Below are 19254 nucleotides of genomic sequence, written 5' to 3'. Positions count from 1 at the left end.
TTGGTACCAGGAGTGGCTCTTGAGAAACAAAATCTTACAAATGGATTTTTACAATTGGTTTTTTTGGGTTTTTTTCTACTCTGATTAGACTCAAAGGCACTTTAATGACTGTATTTCCAATAATTAAGATGGCCCTGAAAGTCCATGGTGTGTTTCGGCAACAGAGATATGCAAAATATCACCATTTGATCCTGCTAATTGTACTCTTATATGAGGCAAGGATCTGTGTGAGAGTGTTGTTGACACTTTCACAGACTTTTGTGAAATGAAATTGGCTGGTAGTTCTTAGATACACTGGTTATAGTTATGAGGGAAAGAGACGAGCAGAAGGCTTCAAGTTTGCAACTTAAATGCCATATGAAAAATGTAAAAGTTTCTATGTGTGCATCAAAAGATAATCTATTTCACAGTTGCAGACTTGAGATCTCTGAAAATAAGACCCAGAATCTTATTGTATAAGTACCAGATTTACAATGTAAACTAAATTCTCTATCTTGCAAGGTGTCTGCTATTAAAGGCTTTGATCGGAAAAGAATGGAATTCTGAAACTTGGGACATATGGGTTGATAATGATGGCAATGGGGACGTGGAAACCCTGGTTTCTACTGAATCTTTCCTAGACAGATCTGTCTATCCTGATGAAATAGTTGCCCCACCTCCAGCCTTCCCTGAGAAAATATCCACCCAATCTCCAACCTGCCCTGAGGATAGAGATTTTCAGCCTCCAGTATGCCTGGAAATAGCTCCCTGGCCCCCAGTCTGCCCTAACAAGTCTGCCATCCAACTTCCACCTAAAGAAATGAACCCGTCAGTGCTTGCTAAACCTGTAACCACTTCCCCTGGGGAAAGAGTCCCCAGGCCTCTGTCTGGAGCAATTAATCCTGTTTCACAAGATGAAACTGCAAGCGAATGCCCTGAGGTAAAACTGGCTTGAAAGACACTTCTAATTACTTTCATGACCCACCCCAACTACCCTCTTTTCTTCAAGACATATAACTAGACTAAAGTCCCAACAGGCCCGGAAGATGAGGCATAAAGCATGACCCATGAGGAGGTATGCCATACTCCAAAGAAATGAATTTTCCAATCTATATATAAAGATGTCAGGGTAATATATGTGGAAATGGATATTAATGGTGTAAGATAATGGTGGAGGAAATATAAAGTTGAATCAAGCTGAATTTATTGATATGGGCCCATGTATTAGCCAGGGTTCTCTAGAGGAACAGAATCAGCAGGAAATATCCATAGCTATAAGATTTATAAAAGTGTCTCACATAACTGTGGGAACATAGAGTCCAAAATTCGTAGGGCAGGCTGTGAAGCTGAGAACTCCAATGAATGGTCTGGATGAACTCCACAGGAAGCACTCACAGGTAAGAGCAGGCTTTGCATGATAAATCCACTCTAACATTTCAATCTCTCTAAGCCTCTGGATCCCCTCATCTACATTATACAGGAAATTCTGGCATTTCAACCTCAGGTAATGTCGGCCACCTTTCGATCCATATTTCAGCCAACCATCCAAAAAAATTCTTAATGCCTTTTCTAATCCCTTGAGCTATAAAATTTTATGTAGAATCTCTGCTTAGTGGGCCCCTATCAATAAATTCAGCCCGATTGAGCTTTATATTTCTCCCACCATTATCCCACACCCTTAAAATCCATTGTCACACATATTCCCCTGATTTCTGTCTGTATAAATTGGAAAATTCACACAGTTCTTTTGGAATATAATTTACCTCTTCATGGGTGATACTTTGTACCTCACCTTTTGGGGCCTGTTGGGACTTTAGTTTAGTTATAGATCTGAGAGAAATGAGTGGTGTTGGGGGTGGGTCATGAAAAGAATTAGAAGTATCTTCCAAGCCATTTGCTTCATTTTCATCTGCAGTTTTGTTTGCAGTTTTGTTTGCAGTTTCAACTGGTGAAACATGATTAATCACTCTAAGGCTAATACATTCAGGTAGTGGTTGGGTGGCCAACTCCTCAGGGCAGGCTGGAGGTGGGGCAGCTATGTCCTCAAGGCATAGATCCATCACAAGTAAAGATTATTATTATTACAGATTATCTAGAGAAGATTCAGCATGATCTAGGGTTTCAACCTCTCCACTGACATCATCATCAATCCATAAGTCACCATCCCAGTTTTTCAGGGTCTCACCCCTTTCCAATCAATGCCCTCACTTTAATGGTAGACACCATGCAAGATTGAGATTTCAGTTTATGTTGTAAGGTTGCTACTCTAACAATAAGGTTCTGAGCCTGATTTTTGGAGATCTCAAGTCTATGGCTAGAGGAAATAAGATTTTCCTTAAGGACACTCATAGAAATATTTACGTCTGTCAGATGTTGTGTAAGCTTCTCATTTGAAGCCTTAAGCCCATCCCTTTCACTCATTAATATATACAGTGTATTTAGCAACAACCAGCCAACATCTCTATACCTCCTTGTTCCACAAAACTCCATAAATGTAAAAAAAACATTATCCTTCAGAGCCTGGCTTCAACCAAGTGAAGCATTTGAAGAATCCAATGGTGATATTTTGACTATCTCATTTGCCAACTCACCCCATGGATTGGCAGTATCATTCTGATTATGGGAATAAGAGTCCTTAGTGCCTTTGAGTCCCATCAGAGTAGAAAATCAATCATAAAAAACCCATTTTTAAGATTCTTTTTTTAAAAACCACCCCACTCTCAGTACCAAGCTGTATTAGCTAGGGTTCTCTAGAGAAACAGAATCAGCAGGAAATATCCATAGATATAAAATTTATAAAAGTGTCTCACATAGAAAATCAATAAGATTGATGGACCCTTATCAAGGTTGATGAAAATAAGAGAGAGGATGCAAATAAATAAAATCAGAAATGGAAGAGGAAACATAAACACTGACCCTGCAGAAATAAAGGGGGTAATGAGAGGATACTATGAACAACTTTATGCTAACAAGCTAGACAATGTAGATGAAATGGACAACTTCCTAGAAAGGCATGAATAACCAATATTAACTCAAGAAGAAATAAACAACCTCAACAAACCATCACAAGTAAAGAAATTGAATCAGTCATTTAGAAGCTTCCCAAAAAGAAAAGTCCAGGGCCAGATGGCTTCACATGTGAATTCTACCAAACATTCAAGAAAGGATTAGTACCAATCCTGCTCAAACTCTTCAAAAAAAATTGTAGAGAAGGGACAGCTACCTAACTCATTTTATGAAGCCAATATCGCCCTCAAACCAAAGCCAGACAAAGATATTACAAGAAAAGCAAATTACAGACCAATCTCTCTAATGAATATAGATGTGAAAATCCTCAACAAAATCCTTGCAAATCAAATCCAGTGGCACATTAAAAGAATTATACACCATGACCAAGTAGGATTCATCCCAGGTATGCAAGGATGGTTCAACATAAGAAAATCAATTAATGTAATACACCATATCAACAAATCAAAGCAGAAAAACCACATGAGCATCTCAATTGATGCAGAAAGGGCATTTGACAAAATTCAACATGCTTTCTTGTTGAAAACACTTCAAAGGATAGGAATAGAAGGGAACTTCCTCAACATGATAAACGGAATATATGAAAAAACCACAGCTAACATCATCCTCAATGGGGAAAAACTGAAAACTTTCCCCCTAGATCAAGAACAAGACAAGGATGTCCATTATCACCACTGTTATTCAATATGTGTTGGAAGTTCTAGCCAGAGCGATGAAACAAGAAAAAGAAATACAAGGCATCAAAATTGGAAAGGAAAAAGTAAAACTCTCACTATTTGCAGATGATATGATACTGTATGTCAAAAACTGAAAAATCCACAGCAAAATTACTAGAGTTAATAAAAGAGTACAGCAAAGTGGTAGGTTACAAGATCAACACTCAAAAATTTGTAGTGTTTCTATACACTAGTAATGAATAATCTGAGGGGGAAATCAAGAAAAAAATTCCATTTACAACAGCAACCAAAAGAATAAAATATTTAGGAATGAATTTAACTAAAGATACAAAAGACCTATACAAAGAAAACTATAAGAAATTGTTAAAAGAAAACACAGAAGACCTAAATAAATGGAAGGGCATACCGTGTTCATGGATTGGAAGACTAAATATAGTTAAGATATCAATTCTACCTAAATTGATTTACAGATTCAGTGCAATACCAATTAAAATCCCAAAAACTTACTTTGCAGAATTAGAAAAACTGATAACCAAATTTATCTGGAAGATCCAAGTAGACAGACAGCCCAATTACAAAATGAGAAAGAAATATGAAGTTGGGAGTCTCACGCTACCTGATTTTAAGGTGTAATATGTAGCTACAGTGGTCAAAACAGCATGATATTGGCATAAAGATAGATATACTGACCAATGGAATCTAATAGAGTGTTCAGATATAGGCCCTCTCATCTATGGACAATTGATCTTTGATAAGACAATCAAGTCAACTCACCTGGGACAGAACAGTCTCTTCAATAAATGGTGCCTAGATACTGGATATCCACATGCAAAAGAATGAAAGAGGATCCATATCTCACACTATATACAAGCAATTAACTCAAAATGGATCAGAGACCTAAGCATTAGATCTAAGACCATACAACTTTTAGAAGAAAATGTAAGGAAATATCTTATAAATCTTATAATAGGAAGCGGTTTCCTAGACCTTACACCAAAGCATGAGCATTGAAGAACTAAATAAATAAATGGGAACTCCTCAAAATTAAATGTTTTTGTGCATAAAAGAACTTTGTCAAGAAGGTAAAAAGACAGCCTACAAAATGGGAGACAATATTTGAAAATTATATATCAGATAAAGATCTAGTTATCCAGAATATACAAAGAGATTGTTTAACTCAACAACAAAAAGACAGACAACCCAAATACAAAATGGGCAAAAGACTTGAACAGATACTTCTCAGAAGAGGAAATACAAATGACCAAAATGCACATGAAAAGATGCTCAACTTCTCTGGCTATTAGGGAAATGCAAATCAAAACCACAATGAGATATCATCTCACACCCACCACAATGAGATATCAATTGGCCATTATCAATAAAACAGAAAATGACAAGTGCTGCAGAAGATGTGGAGAAAGAGGCACACTTATCTACTGTTGGTGAGGATGTCAAATGGTACAACTGCTGTGGAAGGCAGTTTGGTGGTTCCTCAGGAAGCTCAGTATAGAATTGCTATATGACCCGGCAATACCATTGCTAGGTATCTACTCAGAGGATATGAGGGCAAGGACACAAACAGACATTTGCACACAATGTTTATAGCAGGATTGTTTACAATTGCCAAGAGATGGAAACAGCCCAAATGTCCATCAACAGATGAGTAGCTAAACAATGTGTGGTATATACATATGATGGAATATTATGCAGCTGTGAGACAGAATAAAGTTATGAAGTATGTAACAACATGGATGGACTTTAACGACATTGTGCTGAGTGAGATTAGCCAGAAACAAAAGGACAAATACTGTGTGGTCTCACTGATATGAACTAACCTTAATGAATGAACTTGGAGAATTTCAGTTAAGAATGGAGATCATCAGGGGATAGAAATAGGGAGTAAATGGAGCTGAAGGGATACAGATTGTTCAACGGAACTGACTGTAAAAGTTCAGAAATGGATAGCACAATACTTGATTGTAACACAATAATGTTAGAACACTGAATGAAGCTGAATGTGAGAATGATAGAGGGCACAAATGAAATCAGAAGGAAAGATATATGATAAAGACTGAGATGGTGTAATCTATGAATGTATACATAGAGTGTATAATGATAGTGACTAAATGTACAAATTAAAAATGTTCTTGCATGAGGAAGAACAAAGGAATGTCAATACTGCAGGGTGTTGAAAATAGATGGTAATTAATATTTTAAAACTTTCACTTATGTGTGAGACTGAAGCAAAAAATATTTATTTGGTACAAAATTTATATTTTGATTAGTGCATTTCCTGATATAACTTATGTGGGCAGCTTAATTGAACATCATAGTACATGGAACCTTCAATAGGGCATGAGATTTTGTAGGTTTGTGCAGAGTGATGCCCCAGTAAATCCCAGAATCATTTGAACAGTGAATAAATAACTATTTGCAAAGCCCCCTTAGTGGAATGGCGAGAACGAGGGAAAATTCAACTTCCCCAAGTTGAATTCTTGATATTCTCACAAGCAGTGGGGACAACCAAAACTATGGGCTGAGCCCCCAATCTTGGGGTTTCTTCATATGAAACAACCCCACAAAGGATAGGTCAAGCCTACTTAAAATCAGGCCTAAGAATCACCCCCGAGAGAACCTCTTTTGTTGCTCAGATGTGGCCTCTCTCTCTCTCAGCCAAGATGATGAGCAAACTCACTTCCCTCCCCCTCTCTACATGGGGAAATGACTTCCAGGGGTGTGGAACTTCCTGGCAATGTGGGACAGAAATCCTAGAATGAGTTGAGACTCAGCCTCAAGGGATTGAGAAAACATTCTTGGCCAAAAGGGGGAAGAGTGAAATGAGACAGAATAAAGTGTCAATGGCTGAGAGTCAAGAGGTTATCCTGGAGGTTATTCTTATGCATTACATATATATCACCTTTTTAGTTAAGGTATATTGGAGAGGCTGGAGAGAAGTGCCTGAAAATGTAGAGCTGTGTTCCAGTAGCCATGTTTCTTGAAGATGATTGTGTAATGATGTAGCTTTTGCAAAGTGACTGTGTGATTGTGAAAACCTGTGTCTGATGCTCCTTTTATCTACCTTTTTGACAAATGAGTAAAATATACAGATTAAAAATAAAAAAGTAATAGGAGGAACAAATGTTGAAATAAATTTAGTAGATTGAAATGTGAGTGATCAATGAAAGGGAGGGGTAGGGGTATGGTATGTTTGAATTTTCTTCTATTTTCTTCTTTATTTCTTTTTCTGAATTGATGCAAATGTTCTAAGAAATTATCATGATGATGAATATACAGCTATGTGATGATATTGTGAGTTACTGATTGTATTTCAAGAATGGAATGATCATATGGTAAGAATGTTTGCGTTTGTATGTTGCTATGTTGAAAAAAAAAAGGAAAACTTGGTTTCAGATACTACAAACAAAGAAAAAGTGTCTCACATAACTGCGGGAATGTAAAATCTAAAATCCATAAGGCAGACTGTGAAGCAGAGAACTCTGATCAAAGGTCTGGATGAACTCCACAGGAGACGCTAGCCGACTGAAGCCAGAAAAGTGACTGTCTCTTCTGAATCCTCCTTAAAAGCCTCCCAGTGATTAGATTAAATGTCACTCATTGCAGGAGACACTCCCCTTGGCTGATTACAAATGCAATCAGCTGTGGATGCGGCTGATGTGATCATGATTTAATTCTATGACATGTCCCCATAGCAACAGACAGGCCAGCACTTGCCCAGTCAGACAAACGGGCACCACCACCTGGCTAAGTTGATACATAAACCTGATCATGACAACCCACTGAGGAGAAATTCTGCATTCATTTTTGTAGCTCAAGGGATTAGAAAGGGCATTAACAGCTTGTTTGGGTAGTTGGCTAAAACATGGATCAAAAGGTGACTGACATTACCTGTGGTAAAAGTGCCAGAACTGCCTTGGTGTATTGTAGATTAGATTCAAAGGCTTAGAGAGATCAGAATGTTAGAATAGATTTATTATGGAAGACCTGCTCACACACCCCACGTATGTCCAGAGGACACACCTTTTACCAGGACTTTGAGGAATAAGTTTGTGAGACTAGCTCCATCTTCCCTGAAGAGCTCTTTGTTCACCCTTCTCTGTAGGTCAGGTGTTAATGGATGCATTAATTAGGGTTCTCTAGAGAAACAGAATCATCAGGAGATATCTGTAATTATAAAATGTATAAAAGTGTCTCATGTAACAGTGGGGATGTAAAGTCCAAGGTCTGTAGGGCAGGCCACAAGTTAAGAGCTCTGATAAAGGTCCTCAAAGAACTCTCAGGAGATGCTGGCTGAAGCAGGAGATGTGATTGTCTCTTCTGAGTCCTCCTTAAAAGCCTTCCAGTGATTAGACTAAGTGTCAGTCATTGCAGAAGACACTCCCCCTAGCTGACTGCAAATGTGATCATGATTTAAGTCTATTAAATGTCCTCATAGCAACAGACAGGCCAGTGCTTACCCGACCAGACAACTGGACACCACCACCTGGCCAAGTTGACACATGAATCTGACGATGACACTGCAGGAACTACTGTCACTGAACTAGAATCCCTAAATACAATGGGGATGATCGAATCAAGTTGGTAGAAGCATGTGGCAACAGTTAATCACCATAAACAAGATGGGCATGGCCAACATAATGGACAAGACTTAAAACAGCAGTCAAAATAATCTGACTCACAGAGACTTATGGTGTTGGCTAGTAGATCATTGGGTACCTAGAAGTAAACTAGATGGGCAGTCTACTAAATTCTTATTTGAGCTTTATAAGCAGAAGAGCTCTAGGTCAAGTGAATAGAAATCTAACTTGAATTACAAAAACAGCGTCATGGCCCTTTAATCAATGCCCAGACTTGATACAGTTACACATCCAGAGCCCTTTGAATGAGCCCCTTCCCTTGGGGAAGGAGCCTATTACACCACCCAAAATTTACAGAGTTAGCCTTCCTCCCGGCCTTCCCCAAGGAGACAATATGGTCTTTTACCAGAGTAACTGTGTATTGGGGAAAAGGAAGTGATCAGATATTTCACAGATTACTGCACTCTGCCTCAGGAGTGACACTAATTCCAGGAAACCTAAAATGTCACTCTGGTCAACCAGTCAGAGTGGGGGCTTATGGAGATCAGGTGATCAATTGAGTTTTAACTCAGGCCCATCTCACAGTGGGTCCAGTCATTCCCCAGACCCCAAATAACTGTGGTTATTTCTCCAGTTCCAGAATGCATAATTGGAATTGACACATTCCGCAATTGGCCGAATCCCCACGTTGGTTCCCTGACTCATGGAGTGAGGGCTATCATGGTAGGAAAGGCCAAGCGGAAGCCACTAGAACTGCCCTTACCTACCGAAATAGTAAAACAGAAGCAATACCAGATTTTTGGAGGGATTGCCGAGATTAGTGCCACTCTTAATGACTTGAAGGATGCAGGGGTAGTGATTTACATCACATCCCCATTCAACAGCCTCATTTGGCTTGTGTGGAAAACAGATGGGTCTTGGAGGATGACAGTGGGTTATTGTAAAGTTGTTGCATCAGGACCCTCCTATGACCAAAAAAGAGGCACAATGCCTAGTTGGCCTCTTTGGATTTTGGAGACAACATATTCCTCATTTGGGTGTGCTACTCCAGCCCATTTACCAAGTGACCAGAAAAGCTGCTAGTTTTGAATGGGGGCTAGAATAAAAGGAGGCTCTGTGACAGGTCCAGGCTGTTCTGTAAGCTGCTCTGTGACTTCAGCCGTATGATCCAGTAGATCCAATTTTGCTGGAAGTGTCAGTGGCAAATAGGGAGGCTGTCTGTAGCTTTTGGCAGGCCCCTATAGGAGAATCACAATGCAGGCCCTTAGGATTTTGAAGCAAAATCTTAACTACTCTCCTTTTGGAAACAGCTTTTGGCTTGCTACTGGGCCTTAGTAGAGACAGAATGCTTATCCAAGGGTCATCAAGTTACTTAAGACCTGAGCTGCCTATCATGAGCTGTGTGTTGTCTGGTCCACCAAATCATAGAGGTGGGCATGCACAGCAGTCCCATCTTAAAATGGAAATGGTATATAAAAGATAGGGCTCATCAGGTCCTGAAGGTACAAGCAAGTTACATGAGGAAGTGGACTAAATGCCCATGGCCCCCACTCCAGCCACATTACCTTCTCTTTCCCAGATCAGAGCTATGGCCTTTTAGGAAGTTCCCTATAGTCAGCTGACTGAGGAAGAGAAAACTCAGGCTTGATTTACAGATGGTTCTGCACAATATGCAGGTACCACCCAGAAGTGGACAGCTGTAGCACTACATCCCCATTCTAGGATGTCCTTGAAGGATATTGACGAGGGGAAATCCTCCCAGTGCATGGAACTTAGAGCAGTGCACCTGCTTATTCATTTTGCTTGGAAAGAGAACTGGCCAGAGGTGCATTTGTATACTGATTCATGGGTTGTTGCTCATTTGGCTGAATGGTCAGGGACTTAGAAGGAGCATGACTGGATAATTGGTGACAAACAGGTCTGGGCAAGAGGTATGTAGATAGCTCTGAGTGGACAAAAAGCATGAAGGTATTTGTATCCCCTGTTGATGTTCATTAGTGGGTGAATTCAACAGAGGAAGGTTTAATAATCAAGTGGATAAGATGACCTATTTTGTAGACACAAGCAATTCTCTTTCCCCAGCCACTCCTGCCATTGCCCAATGGGCTCAAGAACAAAGTGGTCATGGTGTTAGGGATGGAGATTATGCATGGGCTCAGCAACATGGACTTCCACTTACCAAAGCTGACCTGGCTCTAGCCACTTCTGAGTGCCCAATTTACCAGCAGCAGAGACCCACGCTCAGTCGCTGATATGGTACCATTCCCTGAAGTGATCAGCCTGCTACCTGGTGGCAGGCTGATTACATTGGACCACTTCCATCATGGAAGGGACAGCAGTTTGTTCTAACTGGAATAGACACATACTCCAGAAATGGGTTTGTCCTCTCTGCACACAATGCTTCCACCAAACTACCATCTGTGGACTTATGGAAAGCCTTATTCTCCATCATGTATTCCACACAGCATTGCTTCTGACCAAGGAACCCACTTCACAGCTAATGATGTGCAGGAATGGGCACGTAGCTCATAGAATTCTTTGGTTTTACCATGTTCCCCATCATCCAGAGGCAACTGGGTTGACAGAATGGTGGAATGGCCCTTTGAAAACCCAATTATAGTATCAAACCTTGCAGGGCTGGGGCATGGTTCTCCAGGAGGCTGTGTATGCTCTGAATCAGAGTCCATTTTATGGTGCTGTTTCTCCCATTGCCAGGTATGCTAGTTTGAAAGTATTATGTACTCCAGAAAAGCCATGTTTTAATCCTGATTCAATCTTGTGGGGGCAGCTATTTCTTTTAATTCTAATTCAATATCATAGGGCAGAAACTTTTGATTAAATTTACCTCCATGGAGATGTGACATCCCAATTGTGGGTGCGAGCTTTGATTAGATGGAGATGTGACTCTGCCCATTCAAGGTGGGTCTTGATTAGTCTACTGGAGTCTTTTAAAAGGGGAAACATTTGAAGAGGCCTCAGGGCAGACAGAGCCCACACAGCCAGTGACCTTTGAAGATGCAGAAGGAAAATGTCCCCAGAGAAGCCTTATGAAATGAGAAGAGAAAGCTAGCAGACATCACTATGTGCCCTCCCAGCTGAGAGAGAAACCATGAGCTTCATCAGCCCTTTCTTTGGACTAAAGTTGTCTTTCTCTGGATGCCTTAATTCAGACATTTTCATAAACTTAGAACTGCAGATTTGCAACTTAATAAATTCCCTTTTTAAAAGCCATTCCGTTTCTGGTATATTGCATTCCAGTAGCTTACAAACTAAAACACCAAGATTCACAGGTCCAGGAATAAAAGGGTGGAAATGGGAGTGGCATCACTCAGTATCCACCCTAATGATCCACTAGAAAAAAATTTTCTTCCTGAAACCTTAAGCTCTGCTGGTCTACAGGTCTTAGTACCAAAAGGAGGAATGGTTCTACCAGGAGATACAACAATGATTCCACTGAACTGAAAGTTAGACTGCCACCTGGCCACTTTCGGCTTCTGAATCAACAGGCAAAGAAGGGGATTACTGTGCTGGTTGAGGTGATTGATCCTGACTATCAAGGGGAAATAGCACTGCAACTATACAATGGAGGTAAAGAAGAATTTTCCTGGAATACACAATATCCCCTAGGGCATCCCTTAGTACCACCATGTCCTGTGATTAATGTCAAAGGAAAACTGCAACAACCAATCCAGGCAGACTACCAATGGCCCAGAAACTTCAGGAATGAAGGTTTGGGTCACCCCACCAGGCAAAGAACCACAGCCAGGTGAAATGCTTGCTGAGGGAAGATGGAATGGTATTGGAAGAAGGTAATGAAAAATATGAACTACAACCATGTGACCAGCTACAGAAATGAAGACTGTGATGGTATGAATTTCCTCCTTGTTTTGTTATGAGTATGTTTGTATTTGTACATAAAGCAAATATCTTATTTTCTTCTTATCATGTGATAAAAGTTGTATTGTTCATGTTATAGTATTTGAGTTATAAGATATCAAGTTTAAGAATGAATGTTACCTAAGGACTTGCACTCTATTCTGGAGAGATACAGTGTGTTTCAGATTGTGCACAGGACAGTTCAGTATTGTTAGGTGAAACATATATCTGTTATTGTATTCTATTTGGAAATTAAGTGTGGTTTAAAGTGATGTGTATAGCTGCCAAATTGACAAAGGGTGGACTGTGATGGTTAGATTCTGGTGTCAGCTTGGTCAGGTGATGGTGCCCAGTTGTCTGGTCAAGCAAGCATTGGCCTGTTACTGCAAAGATATTTTGTGGCTGATTGATAACAAGAAGGCTGGTTTATTAAATCAGCTGATTGTATCTGTGGCTGCTCACATCTATGATCAACTAAGGGTGCACTTCCGAAAATAATATAATCCAATCAGTTTGGATTTGATCCAATAGGTTGAAGTCTTTTAAAGGAGAAAAGAGAATGTTCTCTGCTCCTTCAAACAGTGAGCCTCTCCTGTAGAGTTCATCAAGACCCTTTCTTTCTTTTTTTTTTTTGACATATTTCTATTCTTTATTTCCTTTCTTTTGTGTTATTTCTTTTTTTATTAATTAAAAAAATTAACAAACAAAACATTAAGATATCATTCCATTCTACATATATAATCAGTAATTCTTAATATCATCGCATAGTTGCATATTCATCATTTCTTAGAACATTTGCATCGATTTAGAAAAAGAAATAAAAAGACAACAGCAAAAGAAATAAAATGATAACAGAGAAAAAAAAGATTATACATACCATACCCCTTACCCCTCGCTTTCATTTACCACCAGCATTTCAAACTAAATTTATTTTAACATTTGTTGCCCCTATTATTGACTTTTATTCCATATGTTCTACTCTTCTGTTGATAAAGTAGATAAAAGGAGCATCAGACACAAGGTTTTCACATTCACAGAGTCTCATTGTGAAAGCTATATCATTGTTCAATCATCACCAAGAAACATGGCTACTGGAACACAGCTCTACATTTTCAGGCAGTTCCCTCCAGCCTCTCCACTACATCTTGAACAGCAAGGTGATATCTACTTAATGCGTAAGAATAACCTCCAGGATAACCTCTTGACTCTGGAATCTCTCAGCCATTGACACTTAGTCAAGACCCTTTCTTGGAGTTGCCAGTCTCACAACCTACTCTAAGGATTTTGGACTCTTGCATTCCCATAATTACATGAGACAATTTTATAAATCTTATATTTACAGATATCTCTTGTTGGTCTGTTTCTCTGGAGAACCCTGATTAACACAGTGTCTGTTGCATGAATTTGATTTTTAATGTAACACTTTGTTACACTATCAGATTCATCAAGTATATAGGTATGGCATACAGCATGTATCCTTCCCTGTGAAGCTGTTAAGACATCTGAAGGCATTCGATTTTGTAGCACTGCTTTACACATTAGGGTAACTTCAGTGTTTAAAAGAGATATACTGTTGAGGCTATCATTTAAGGCTTGTTGTGTAAAACTGTTCAGTAACTCTAGCCTAAGTATAACATCTTCAATGCCTAATGAAGTCAGAAATATAGGGGTTAGGTGATCAGACCGATGAAATGCTGATCAGGCCCATTGAGATTTTAACAATGGTAGATTTGTTCCTGATGGTAGAATTTTATGAATATTTCCTTGAACCCGGGGTAATCCCAAAGTGCATTCAACTGGGGGCAACCAGGGCCATAAATTGGTGCTACAAGACTAGTGAGTTCCATTCAGAGCTACCCAGCAAACATCAGGCCTGGTAGCCTTATCTGTCCCAACCAGTCACTCTCCTGTAATAATAGAGTTTGGAGACATTGCTCTGGCAGCAGCCATCCCATTTTCCTTTTTTGAAGGAATTATATTGCTGGGAGTGGTTCTTTTGTTCCCAACAAAGGGGGCCTGTTTGGCTTGATCTACTGTACCCAAGTGTGAGCCATACCATGCTGCCCCAGAGTTGTAAATGCCTCTCTTTTTCTCTAACTGAATGCTCTGCCTTACTGTCTGTTTTACTTGTTGAATGGCTCGCTCCATTGTTATACTCTAAGAAAAAGAAATTCGATGTCCTGGGATTTTTAAATCAATTGGCCATTTCTTTGGCTCTGCATTAGTTATGTTTATGATATCTAGAATCCCTTTTTGTCCTCACATCTTTTTTATTAATTTTCTTAGTTCTTTCCAGTCAGCTATCTGGAGGGGTTATATCCATCAGGATAACCCAGAAACACTAGACATAGGTAACTGGGCACAAACCCAACAATCTAATTGATTCATAGAAGCTGCCTAGGAGTGTACCCATTGTAAAAACCAAAATAGTATTTGATAATATATCAGTTACGTGGGCTACACAGTAGCAGAGATACAAAACAAGTCACAAATGCATGCCAGAAGGAGTATAATGATTTTAGAAAGTGATTGTTTTAGTCAGGGTTCGCTGGAGAAACAGAACCAACAGGAGAGATCTGTAAATATGAGAAAGGTCTGGATGAACTCCACAGGAAAGGCTTGCTGGCTGAAGAAGCAGTGAAAGAGTCTCTCTTTTTCCTTGAATGCCTCTAAATGATTGGATTATCTCATTGTTGGAGACATACCTTAGCTGACTGCAGATGTAATGAGCCACAAATATCCTTGCAGCAATGGTCAGGCCAGTTCTTACCTGACCAGACAACTGAGCATCATCATTTGGCCAAATTGACACCAGAACCTAACTATCACAGTAATCGATGTGGTCAGCCACATGTGCTTAATGGTATTTAGACAAAATAAATGTTCTAATATTCAGCACTTCTTATCTGTTTTCCTGAAGATGTATTTTTTTCTTTATTAATTAGAGAAAAAAAAGAAATTAACACAACATTTAGAAATCATTCCATTCTACATATGCAATCAGTAATTCTTAACATCATCACATAGATGCATGATCATCATTTCTTAGTACATTTGCATCGATTTAGGAAAAGAACTAGCAAAACAACAGAAAAAGATATAGAATGTTAATATAGAGAAAATAATAATAATAATAAAAAAAGACACAAACAAAAAACTATAGCTCAGATGCAGCTTCATTCAGTGCTGAAGATGTATTTTAAATCTTCCAAGTCTTCGCATTGATATCTGCCTGTCAGAGGTTTGCCATTTTCTTCTCCTTTGGCATTCTCAGCAGTTTTCTTTTCAGTATTTCTCCTGTGAAGGAGCCTAGGAGAGAAAAACTGGTTAGAGATATTAGTTTTTCCCTACTATGGTGTACTCATAGTTTCATCCCCATCAATTTGACAGAAGAGTGAGTTCTTAATAAAATGTCATATGGACCTTCCCATTTTGGTTCCAACTGGCCCGTTGGATGTTGATTTTTCCACTTTTTAAAAAAGAATCAGTCCCTGTGCCTAAAGTGATAGAAGAGAACATATCACATGTTCTCTTAAAAAAAAAACTGACTTGAGGCACAGCAGTGAATTACCTCTAGTGTGGCTTGCAGTGACTGAACACATCTCTTAGTTTCTAATTCATGGACTTGTGCAGTCCGGGTATACATACCACCTTGTTTTAGGAATGGTCTCCCAAATACCATTTCAAATTGGCTCAAAAGGAGCCTGTTTTGGGGTACTACCCTTACCTGCGTGAGAGTCACTGGGAGTACCTTGTTCCATGAGAGATTTTTAGTTTCTTGGCAAAGTTTCACTACCATCTTCAGGATAGACTTTTCTTCTGTTTCCTCTGAAGATTGTGCTCTCCAAGATGCATGTAATTTCCAATATACATTCAATGCTCTTGACAGTTCCTGTGAAATGTTCTATGTAAAAGCCCACACATTATCACTTTGTATTAAGAATGGGAGTTCCAACCATGGAACTCCTTCAAGTGTACCTTACTTACTTCTGAGGCTCATTCTGTCATGCACGTGAAGGTCTCTAGCCATCCTATAAATGTATCTACAAAAACAAGGAGTATGCAACTATGTGATGATATTGTGAATTACTGATTGTATATGTAGAACAGAACAATCAAAAGTTAAGAATGTTTGCATTTGTTTGGTGTTTTTTGGTATTTAAAAAAATTTAAAAATTAATAAAAACAGAAACAAGGAGTAACTTGTAATTTCCACATGCTTTTAGCATAGTAGTAAAGTCTACTTGCCAGTCCTCACCTGGTGTTGTGCACCCAGCTTGTACTCTCTTTTATAGAGGGCAGAGGCTCAGGTTTGTAGTTGTTTTTAATGCAGGTTTAAACAGTTGTGTGTATTTTCTGAAGGTTGTTTTTGAGTCTTAGGTGCTATAATATAATTTTTAAGTTACCGATAAATAGCATTTCTTCCATAATTAGTGCTTTGATGTAAATAAGTAAGAACTCTATTAGGTGTTCAGGAATAAGATTTATTCCATCTTCATTATAAATCCATCCTTCCTTTGTTCTTCTGTGTGGAATGTTTGATTAAGAATTAACATCTGTTTCTTTTAAGCCAAAGCTCCATTTTTTTGTTCTTAACAAGTCCCTGGGTTGAATACTGCAAAGAAATGTTTTTTAGATTTATGTCTGTTATTGGAGAAAGTACTAATGTTGGCGATGGAGGTTTTAGTCTGCCCTTGCTTCTTGATCTGCTATTTGATTACTTTTTATAGCATCCATTTCTGCTTTCCGATGACTATAGCAATACATTATGGCAACTTCTTTAGGCAGAATCACTGCTTCACATTCAGTAGTCTAATTTAGAGGCTCTTGCTCTAAATCCTATCAAGACTTTATATAAGGCTGATTTTGCACTCATAGCAAAATCAGGTATCCAAATTCTCCGGAATCCTGCCAGCCCTAAGAATCCTCAAAGCTACCTTTTTGTAAGTGGCTCTACCACTTGGGCTAAAACGTCTCTGCAGTCTGGCAGTAAATTTCTCTGTCCCTTGGGTAACTCAAAATCTAAATATTTTACTGACTCTTGCGAAATGTAGGCCTTTTTCTTAGAGACTTTGTACCCTAGCTCTGCCAAGAAATTCAGAATTTCAATGTTGTTCTCATCTGATGCCAATTTGCTGTCAGGATATCGTCTACATACTATAATAGTACTCCTTCTTGTAAGTGTAAATCTCTTAAAACTCTGGCTAATGCTTCTCCAAATATTGTAGGTGTGTTTTTAAATCCTCGTGGAAGAACAGGCCAACGATATTGTTGTTTTATGTTAGCAATGGGGTCTTCCCATTTAAAGGCACACAGTTCTTAAGATCATGGGTCAAAGGGTATACAGCAAAAGGCATCTTTAAAATCTAAGACAGTGAACCAACAGAGATCTCCAGATAATATAGTAAAGTATATGGATTTGGAACTACCAGATGGATATCTTCTACAATTTGATTAATGGCCCAGAGATCTTGTGCAAACTGGTATTCATTTAGGGTGCCTGGCTTTTGTACTGGCAATATTGGAGTGTTATACGGAGATTGACAGGGTCATATTAATTGATATTTCAAGACGGTCTCTCTTAATGGAGTAATTCCTTCTCTGGATTCTAGTTTAAGTTTTTTAAACCATATTGTTTAATATGGTGTATACAGTACTTGGCCTTTTATTTTTTTTTCCCTGGGTGCATGGTCCAGGAATTGAACCCAGGTCTCCTGCATGGAAGGTGGACATTCTAACCACTGAACTACGTGTGCATCCTGTACTTGGCTTTTGAAGTTTTACTTGGATGTCTTACTGTCTTTGCACATCCAGTTTTCCATCAGCCCATGCCTCAGCATTCAAAATTTCTTCTGAGATAGACATGTCTGCTTATCTCCTTCATTGAGCAGCAGGGAAGCTTGCAATGCAAAAGCTTGTCCTGGAGGCATGTCTGTTGACAAGTAAACTGGAGAAAAGGGTATCTAGGAATTTTGCTTGGTCAACAGGTCCCTTCCTAGCAAGGGAACCAGACATTCTGGTACATACAGGAAACTATGCTTTAAATTTTTGGTCCCAATTAGGTAGTCTAGCAGCTGTAAAAATGGTTATTTGCCTCACTCCAGAAAAAGAAAAAAGAAAAAACTTATATATACCCATTGCCCCTGCCTCTCATTGACCACTAGTATGTCAATCTACCCAATTCATTTTACCCCTTATCCCCCTATTATTTATTTATTTTTTATCCATATTTTTTTACTCATCTGTCCATACCCTAGACATCCTAAAAATGATCATGGTGATGAATATACAACTATGTGATGATATTGTGAGCCATTGATTTTACACCATGTATGGACTGTATGGGCGCAATGATGTGTCAATAAAAATATTTAAAAAACAAAACAAAAACAACTTAGTCCCTGTTGTTATAAACTTCAAAAGTGATTTCAACCAACCTAGAGATAGGCAATCCCAGTCCTCCATCAATTTTCTGTAGCTTTCTCCTTATTTCAGAAAACTCTGAGTAATAAAAGTCATATTTAAATTTCTGGCATTCTCTGGACTTTCTAGATCTATATCCATGTACTGCCAAGTAGTATAAATTCCTTCAAGGAAAGCTGAGGAACTTTCCTTTGGCCCCCCTGCCTTACTTTGGTTATCTTTTGTAAGTTTATAGCCTGAGGGACCCCCTTTTTGTAGGCCCTCAACAATGCACTCTTTATAAAGTTTAGCCCAGTCACCAGCATCATTCGAATTCCACTCAGGGTCACTGGTTGATGCTGCTAAACTTACTCCAGCATACATTGGGTTGTCAGGATTTTCTCCCTGTTTCTTATCTCCTTTCTACTTTGTCTTTTCTATTACCATTCTCTGTTCCTCTGTTATCAGGGCATTTAACAAATCCGTTGCAAATATCAAAGCAATTAAGCTTTCCATTTTCTTCAGGCCTTCTATAGAAGGCCAAATTGAGTAAGCTGATGGGTATGGGAAGGGGAGACCATTCCCGTCTCAGGCTCTTTTACCTCTGATAAAGGGGGATACAGAGGAGGAAGTAGGGGAGCTTCCTCCCTTTCTGATCCATTAGTACCCTTAGCTATAGGGTGGAGGTGGGGCAGATG

This window comes from Tamandua tetradactyla, chromosome 12 (assembly GCF_023851605.1).
Source record: "Tamandua tetradactyla isolate mTamTet1 chromosome 12, mTamTet1.pri, whole genome shotgun sequence".
Classification (NCBI taxonomy): domain Eukaryota; kingdom Metazoa; phylum Chordata; class Mammalia; order Pilosa; family Myrmecophagidae; genus Tamandua; species Tamandua tetradactyla.
Note: the sequence above shows the minus strand (reverse complement) of the source record.